Source organism: Podarcis liolepis (assembly GCF_965112155.1).
Source record: "Podarcis liolepis genome assembly, chromosome: 7".
NCBI lineage: Eukaryota > Metazoa > Chordata > Lepidosauria > Squamata > Lacertidae > Podarcis > Podarcis liolepis.
This window is the reverse complement of record NC_139561.1, coordinates 26,243,368-26,252,948: the sequence shown is the minus strand read 5'-3', so window position 1 is coordinate 26,252,948 and position 9,581 is coordinate 26,243,368.

The following is a 9,581-nucleotide window of genomic DNA, read 5'->3' as shown; positions in this document are numbered from 1 at the left end:
ACAGACTCCACTAACCCAGAAATATTACCTCGGGTTAAGAACTTTGCTTCAGGATGAGAACAGAAATTGTGCGGTGGTGACACAGTGGCAATGGGAGGCCCCATTAGCTAAAGTGGTGCTTCAGGTTAAGAACAGTTTCAGGTTAAGAACAGACCTCCAGAACGAATTAAGTTCTTAACCTGAGGTACCACTGTATATAAAAACATGATAATACACTCAACATTAGAAAATTTCCCTATACGGGGCTGCCTTCAGATGTCTTCTAAAGATTGTATACCGTAGTTACTTTTCTCCTTGGCTTGAGGGTCACATAACTCCATACCCTCCAACATTTCTCCAATGAAAATAGGGACGTCCTAAGGAAAAGCGTGACATTCCAGGATCAAATCAGAAACCGAGATGGCTTCTGTAAATCCAGGGCTGTCCCTGGAAAATAGGGACACTTGGAGGGTCTGAAGAACTGGAGGAAAGTGTGGAACAAGGCTGGTGAGGGGTGTGGCCTGGGGATAGTCCTAGAGGCCAACAGAGAATCCTGGTGCTCTGCATTTGGCTCTCTGGCTTAAGCTTCCCCATCCCTGTGACTTGGAGGTTGACTGTGAGCTGTGTCCTGCTCCTCTCCCTCCCTCCCTCCCTAACCTTTGATGGCAGCAAGGCCTCCCCCACGTGATTTTTTTTGCGGAGCCTGAAATGTAAAATGAAGAGAACTCCCAGGAGAGAGAATCCTGCACAAGAAAGGGACAGCCAGAGACAGAAGGAGGGGGTGCAAAGTCACAGGGAGAGAAGAAAGGGAGGAGAAGGGAAAGGAGAGGCCAAGGAAAGCGATTCTTCTCCCGCGGAATACTCTTTGCAGCTCTTTTTGAAAGCATTTATCTCTTTTCCCCCTGGAAATGGTGTCTTGCGTCTTTAAGGCACTGCTGCCAGAGAGAGAGAGAGAGAGGCTGTCTCGAAACTGTGTGTGTGTGTGTCAGTCAAGAGAAATCCCTGGCTAATTGCCGTGTTGTGACAGCACTGGCGTGTTAAGGACTATCCGTGTAAGGAGGCATAGCATGTCAAGTGCTCCCCAGGGGAGGGGTGGGTTCGCTGCTTGGCTGTTACTCCCTTCCCCCTCCCTTCACAGGCGAAGGAGGGCCCAGAGTGTCAACAAAATTGGAAGAGGGGGGCAGGGAGGAAAGGACTAGACTCTCCATCCACTATCAGGGGCAGCAAGTACCTCTGAATGCCAGCTGTTGGGAACAGCAGAAGGGGAGAGTTGCTGCGCTGCTCGGGTCCTCCTTCAGTTGGCTGTGTGGGAACAAGATGCTGAATTGCATGGGCCCCCTTGGGCCTGATCCAGCAGGGCCCTTCCTCTATTCTTAGCTCTCGTCTGAACTGGGAAGTGGGGGTCACTCATCACTTGTCTCGAGAGACAATGGAGTACACCTCTGGGAATGAAGTCAAATCACTGTGTTAGCAGCACTGACGTGTCCTCCCCCCGGGGGGGTGGTCCTGGGCTACCCAGATGACAAGATCTGCCTTCCTCTCGACCTCACTGATGTGGCCCAAAGGAAGGCAGAGCAATACACTTGGCACCAGCTTGGCTGGAAGGAGACATACAGGCGCCATCCAACTGTCTTAGGGACTCTTGTGTGGGGTCTACTCCTTACTTTTCTTCTTACAAAGATATCCCACAAGGCAGCAGAGGTTCAGAATCAGAGTTTAGGATCAGCTACCTCCCCAGGTTAATGAGCCCCACCTGCCTCTCACTTCCCTCTACAGCACATGTAGAAACTGCCTTCTTGACCTTGGACCTGCTATTGGTCTTGTCTGCTCAATCTGCCAGAGTTTTGACTAGAGGTGGAAAAACTGGGGATTGAGGCAGCAGGTGGTAACTGTACTGGAGCCTCAGGACTTAGGGTCAGACTTAGGGTGCTGCAGGCAGGTCCCATGCACAGGGCGCCGAGCTGAGAGGGTACAAAATTGGGAATATCCATAACTGAGAAGATCCATTTGGGGGCACCATATTGCAAAAGATTACCAAAGTCCACTCCTGCCCAACACAACCGTAATCTCCCTTTGCCTGGGGCAAGATGCTTTGGTTGGCATGTATGCACTAGCTGTACCAGGTGAAAGGGGTCTACTGGTGTTACCCTACTAAGGACCCCACCCCACCCCCCAAAAAAAATCCCATGAGCTCATACAGTACTGGGGATTCGCAGTGAAGAGTTTCCACACTTTGTGTACAGCAACCTCTCCCCCCAGAGGCCAGCAGAAGGAGCTGATGTCTGTCCACTTTGCATGCAGGAACACGTTCATGGTCAGCATGCAGCACTGTCTCTGAACCAGGTACCCATGAATTTATCAGTTTCACTTTCATTCAATTTCTTGTCCCGTCCTCCATTCTTAAGATCAGTTTTCCGCATCAGCTTGTGAAAATGGACCAACATTTTATGGTGCATTTCTCCTAAAAATACACACACTTTTCATATGCAGTTTTGCCCGAGTTACACATTTTCACAAGCAATTTACCCTGATACAGTGCATTATTGTGTGTTGTTTTTATTCCCAATTTCCTCTAACAAATGTATTATTATTATCATTATTATTATTATTTTAGTACACATTGGTTGAAAAATCATTGCAAAATTCAGAGGAGTGTGGATTTGTAAACTTAGCCACATTTTGATTCACCTGTTGTCTCTGGGAAGCATGAATTAATGCAAATGGAACCAATTTTTTTCTCTTCTCTTCTCTTAGATCTTAGAGCTGGTCCCTTCCAACTCTAAGATTCTATGATTTCTTTACAGGTCTTGGGTGCACTGGACTGCATCTATAGGTTTATAATGGCAGGCTTTACTTCCATTAAGTACAACAGATGTAGGACCCACATTAACAGGCCCCAGAAGGCCTATTCCCCCCCTCCAAAAAAAGACCTCACATTCTTTTTGTATGACTAAGCACTATTTAGAGAAGCACCAGGTGAGGTGGTTGTAGCTGATACTACTTTAACAGGGCCTGGAGGCAACATGGGGAAATTTAAGGAGGTGGCGGCAGTTGTGGTTGCCTTGCATGGAGCTTATCTTTGGAGTGCCAGGCTATTCGCAACCACCCATCTCTGCAACTCCTCTGCGCAGCATCCCTACCACCCTTGTGGAGGGTTCCACTTCTCCAACTCTTGAGATGCAATTCTCAGCCAACCCAAGTTATTTTAAAATTGCACATATGATAGGGAAACATGCATCTAAATGCATATATTCATAAGAACAACATATAAACATGCATTATATTAGGAGGAATCATTTGGGGGGGATGCATGTTAGCTAAACAAATATTCATTAGGAGAAGTTCGCATTAAAACGCAGGGGAATTTTCATGAACATTTGGGAACAAATTGCAAATTGCTGCAGAGATAAAGAGAACGGAATTTAAATCTGGAACACCGAGAGGACCAAAATGGGGCCCTCCTTCCTAGCTTTGTCCATTGACTCCAGTGGGTCTACTCTGAGTAAGACTAGCCTTGAGTCCAAGCAGCTGGAGAGCGTGCAGGCCCTGCCGCCTGGGCTCCTGAGGAGCAGCCTGCTTTGCTGGTGACCCCTCCTTGGGCTGAGCTGTGCGCCAGGGCGGAGGGAAGAGAAATGTTCTGCCCGCACGGAAGCGGGCGCGAGGAAGCCCTGCACAGCGGGAGGCATTGATCTGTTTGCATGTTTCCGTGCCAAGGTTTTCGTGCCTGGCTGGTGTGTGGATGGATTCCATTCCCTCCTTGTCACCTCCGCTGAAGCTCACGCAGCAGCGATAGCGTGCTGGGATGGCCGTGACTCAGCCGCAGCTGATGCCAGAGCAGTGGGTGGCGAGGCAGAAAGCAGGATGGCCTGGCATGAAACACTTCGGGGGGGGGGAGGGAAGATCCCAGAGGGCCCCAAAGCACCGTCGACTAATAGTCAAGTGGCTAGACAGAGGAGGGAGAAAGGCCAGTGTGGGGTGAAAGAAAGAAAGAGAGAGAGAGAAAGGGAAAGAGAGAGAGAGAATGACTTTTGAGCATTGCAACTTGTATGGTATTTGAAAAAGACATCTCGGCTGAGCACTACAGATGGCTTTTCCATGTCCCGTGCTCCCAGTTCCACTTCCCACAGTAGCAAAATGCCATCTGGAGTTTTCTTCTTTGTGTTCTACATGCTTCTACCTCCCAAAGTATCACTGGCTTTCTATGTGTGTATCTGAAGAAGTGTGCATGCACACGAAAGCTCATACCAAGAACTAACTTAGTTGGTCTTTAAGGTGCTACTGGAAGGAATTTTTTTATTTTGACTATGGCAGACCAACACGGCTACCTATCTACTACTGGCTTTCTATGGTTGTTGTTCTATTGTTGTTGCAATGGTGCCCACCTGAGAGGTGCTGGAACTGAGCTCCTGCGAGTTCCAGCCATAAAAATCACAAAATCATAAAAATAATGGAACTAATACAATATATATAAAGCTCAGCAGTATTAAAACCCCTTTCCTTAAAAAGCAGCCAGTTCCAAAAGGTCTGCCAGAATAAAACAGTCTTCACCTTCAGTCAAAAGGACAAGAAGGAAGGGGCCAGTTTGGCTTGTCTAGGGAGTTCCAAAGTCTGGGAACAGCCACCAAGAAGGCCCTCTCCTATGTCCCCACCTAGCATGTCTGTGAGGGTGGTGGGACTGAGAGAAGGGTCTCCTTTCTCAGAGCCCAGGGAGGTTTGTCTAAGGGACTAGTCTTTCCGACAGCTTGGACCTAAGCCTGAAGTGGTAGTCGTACACCCTGAGGTGTAAATTCAGACATGCACTCGGTTCTGCGGCTTACATCTTCTGCTATTAAGATTAGAGCTCATATTCATTGACTTGCTGAATATGTGGTTGGATGTTGCCCTGCAGACTAGGGAAGCTTATCTTTGCTTGAGCTACAGGAAGGGATTATTTCTTTACATGCTCTGGCATTGGAGCGGCAGTGGAGGAGTTTGTGTCCATGTGTGTGCACGCTCATTTCAACACACACTCATAAACCCCTCTCTATCCTCCATTCCAGCAGGCAAGAGGCATGGTCAGAGTTCAGCCAGGAAGCCAGGGACTGGGGAGAGAGACCCAAGGGCCAGATAGAGACAGGTCTATGGGAGGGCTGCATTTGGCTCCAGCCTAGGGTTCACCACTTTTGGCTTAGAGGACTACATTCCCTTGTAGGCCACTCTCCAGAGTTTCAGTCCAGAGGCAAATGTGTTTGAGACCAGAGGCAAACATGAGCTGAAGAAAGGATGCAACTCTTACTTTTGTTTCATAGGATACAGTCCAGACATGCAGTCATGTATGGCTGCCATACATCTGGGATTTCCTAGACATATCTGGGATTCGTCTGGGCAGAATTTCTGAAAACTGGGGGGAGGGGTGGAAATGTCCGGGATATGGTTGCTCATATTGAAAGTATTGTGTGTTTTTCTGGTGAACTTCCTTAAAAATAGCTCAAAAATTCCATTATTTATTTTTATAAGATCTTGCAGGGAAAAGCTCAACAACTTTGCCCTGTGTCTGGATATACACTTTTTGAAACATGGCAGCCCTACAGACAATCACGTGCACACTCGCACAACCCTGGCAGGTGAGAGGCATCGTCTAGTGCTATGCCAAAACCTCTCTTCCAGTTTCTTTTTTTAAAAAAATATAGTAATCTTCTCTAAAGAGGTTTCCGTTTTTCCAACTCCTTCCTAGGGCAGTTGAGAATTAATCTAGAATTCCCCTCACTGAGGGATTTGAGCTTGACCTTACGGTTATGAGTTTGTGCATGCCTCAACTCCCCTAAATGGGTCTAATGGGTGCTGCATCTAGTGGGTGTCAGAGTTTAATCAATGTTTGGAGTATTAAGATGGGCACCTAGGTGCTGAATTTAGCAGTGTCAAAATACAGGCAAAACCAGTTTGGTGTTGTTTTTTCCCCGATGCCCAGGAAATTGCCTGGGAGAAGGTGGAGCATTAAAAGTGGACAAAAGGGGAGGTGAAGAGCCATTAGGAAAGCCACAAAGAAAGCATAGGCTATGCCAGACAGCAAAGGGGTGGAGCCCCTCCTTCCACTGAGATGTAGTTAGCAGAGACAAAAGTGTAGCAGTAGTGGAGTTTTGGGGTTGCAAAGCTGCAAAGCAAGCGAGCTGGAGTAAAAATAGTCACAGTCTGTAAAAATGCAGCTAGCTGCAGAGGATCAGAGAACCATGGCTGATTTCTGGTTTGAGTGTAATGCTGGAAGCCCCTCGATTGTAGGTTCAGGTTGTATATACAGTGGTACCTCGGCTTAAGAACTTAATTTGTTCTGGAGGTCCGTTCTTAACCTGAAACTGTTCTTAACCTGAGGTACCACTTTAGCTAATGGGGCCTCCTGCTGCTGCTGGGCCGCCAGAGCACGATTTCTGTTCTCATCCTGAAGCAAAGTTCTTAACCCGAGGTACTATTTCTGGGTTAGCAGAGTCTGTAACCTGAAGCGTCTGTAACCCGAGGTACCACTGTATGTGTAAATAAGCCATATATCATAAAGACACCATAATCTCTGCTGTGCCTCATTTCCCAAGGAAACACGAACCCTGGGTAAGTGTCTGGAACCCCTGAAATCTCAAACTGGCATGGGAATTGTGGTGGCATGTAACATTATTATGAGATGTCCAGGGGTCAGATATGTTGCTTCTTTGCAGTAAATATGCCTCCAGCACCCTGCAACCTTCCTAGTGGCTCCAGGGAGCCATAACATCTGCTTTGAATGCAGAAGGTCCCAAGTTCAGCCCTTGGCAGCAAGCTGTCTGAACCCCTTGATCCAAGGGTATGGGGGATGTATGGGAGGAGTTGTCCCATGGTGTCTTCTCCTGGGATTTAATTGAAGTTAGATGCTTTTCATAATGAAAGGCCAACACCCCTTGGCCACCTCATTAGTAAAGGAAGCCATTAAACTATGGCACTCGCTTCTGCGAGGGGCAGTGGTGACCACCAATGGCTTTAGAAGAAGACTAGATTGGTTTGTGGAGGACAGAGCTCTCAGTGGCTACTAGCCACAATGTCTATGTTCCACCTCCACTGCCAAAGGCAGCATGCCTCTGAATGCCAGCTGTTGGGAGTCGCCGGTACGCAGAGTGCTACTGTTGTGCTTGGGTGTTGCTAGTGGGCTTCTCATAAGCAGCATCTAGTTGGCCACTGTGATGCTAGAGCCAATAGGCCATTGGCCTGATTCAACATGATATTCTGGTGTTCATATAAAAGAACCTGCTCCAGACTCTTCATCATTGCACATTTTGACATTGGGGTGCTAGGTACATACAGTTGGGTTCCTCTAGGTGAGTGGGCACCTTGGCTGACCTGTGGCTTGTGGGCCATGGCCAACAGGTATGTTGACATGAAAGAGTTGGACAGGTAAGGATATTTATACGGGTAAGGTTATTGATGGCTACAAGGCACAATAGTTGTGTCGTACCTCCGCTGTCAGAGGCAGTGCACCTGTCGACTCCCAAGTTGTGTTTCCTTTGTGGGCTTCCCATATAGACATCTGGTTAGCAACAGTGAGAATAAGATGCTGAAGCAGATGATCCTTTGACTTGATCCAGCAATCAAGCCCTTCTGGTGGTTGCGAGAAGTGAAGCTATAGGGAACCAGAAAGGGGGCCTTCTTGGTAGTGGCACCCACCCTGTGGAACACCCTCCCATCAGAAGATGAGTAACTATATAACCTTTAGAAGAACATCTGAAGGCAGCCCTGTATAGGGAAGCTTTTCATTGTGTAATGCTTTATCATGTTTTTATCTATGCTGGAAGCTACCAAGAGTGGTTGGGGCAACCCAGTCAGATGGGTGGGGTACAAATAATAAAATTCTAATTATTTTCTTCATAGAGTGTTAATCTTTGAATGGATCAGGTCATCCACTGTGAAGAGCAGCTACAAGTAGAACTCCATTAGCAGAATTGCCACTCTTATAATGAGGTTCATGGAAAAGGGTGGAGCTGAGGCTCGGTCAAAACACCCCCTCCATGAGTTTTCTGGATTATTATCTGCCTTCCTAAAGTGGAGGCCATTTTTTTCTACTGCTTTCTAGTGGAGTGAGGGACTTCTCTGAACATTTCAGGGGGAACCTTCCTGGTTCCCTGTCTCTCCAGGGAGCCATAGTATCTGCTTTGAATGCAGGAGGTCCCAAGTTCAGCCCTTGGCTGAACACCCTGGAGAGCTGCTGCCGGCCAGTGTAGACAGTACTGAGCAGGATGTACCAATGGTCTGACTCAGTATAAGGCAGTTTACTATGTCTTTCTGTCCCACAAGTGCTTGGGCTGTTTTTTTCCAGCTCTGCCTCCCTGCTCCTCAGCTGCCAGCCAGGCCAGGGAATTGCGGTGGGGGGATCACATCAAAGGGTGATTGTTTGCTTCTGCCTGTTTGAAGTTGGCTGCTCGCAGTTGGCATGTGGAGTGCAGCCCCCGCTCCTCAGCTCCCACAACGAACCCTCATTGCCTTGCTCTTAAATTATCAGAGACACCTGCACCCACCAATTTCCATCTTTTATTCATGCTCTCCTGCCCAAGCAGAGGCAGACGGACACCTTCCAAAATACAAAACGGGAGAAATCTAGAATGGGAGCAAGCGGGAATCTTTCTGTGGTCAATTGCCGCATTCCCATCTAGGCAATCTTATGGAGGCCATATATTGCTGGTAGGCAGGACAGGGCTGGAGACAAAGGTGGGTGGAGCAATTAATGCTAATTTTACCTTTGTACAGTAGGTCCGTTTCTACTGTCCCACTTTTCCTTAAAGGTAAAGGGATCCCTGACTGTTAGGTCCAGTTGTGGCCGACTCTGGGGTTGTGGCGCTCATCTCGCTTTCTTGGCCGAGGAAGCCGGCGTACAGCTTCCGGGTCATGTGGCCAGCATGACTAAGCCGCTTCTGGCGAACCAGAGCAGCGCATGGAAACATTGTTTACCTTCCCGCCAGAGCAGTACCTATTTATCTACTTGCACTTTGACGTGCTTTCAAACTGCTAGGTTGGCAGGAGCTGGGACTGAACAACGGGAGCTCACCCCGTCGTGGAGATTTGAATCTCTGACCTTCTGATCAGCAAGCCCTAGGCCCTGTGGTTTAACCCACAGTGCCACCTGTGTCCCTCACTTTTCCTTAGGAAGTCCCTATTTTCATCAGAGAAATGTTGGAGGATATGGAGTTATTTGACCCCTGAGCCAAGGAGATACAACCTTTAGAAGGCAACTGAAGGCAGCTATGTATAGGGAAGTTTTTTTAATGTTTAATGTTTTATCATGTTTTTATATATGTTGGAAGCTACCCAGCGTCGCTGGAGCAACCCGGTCAGATGGATGGAGTATAAATAGTAAAATTGTTGCTGTTGTTTTTATTGAATAGGACGTCCCTATTTTCATCAGAGAAATGTTGGAGGGTATGTAAAGTTTGTGGCCTGTGGAGAATCACACTAGCTCTCCAGTCAGGTGGGGCAGAAGCAAGAATAATTAACAAAGAACCCGCTGCCCCCAATCTTGGGAACTATAGTTTGTTAAGGTGCTTGGCGCTGTAGCTTGGTGAGGGCTGAACTACAATTCTTAGGATTCTTTGTGTGAGGGGTGGGGAGAGAAATGT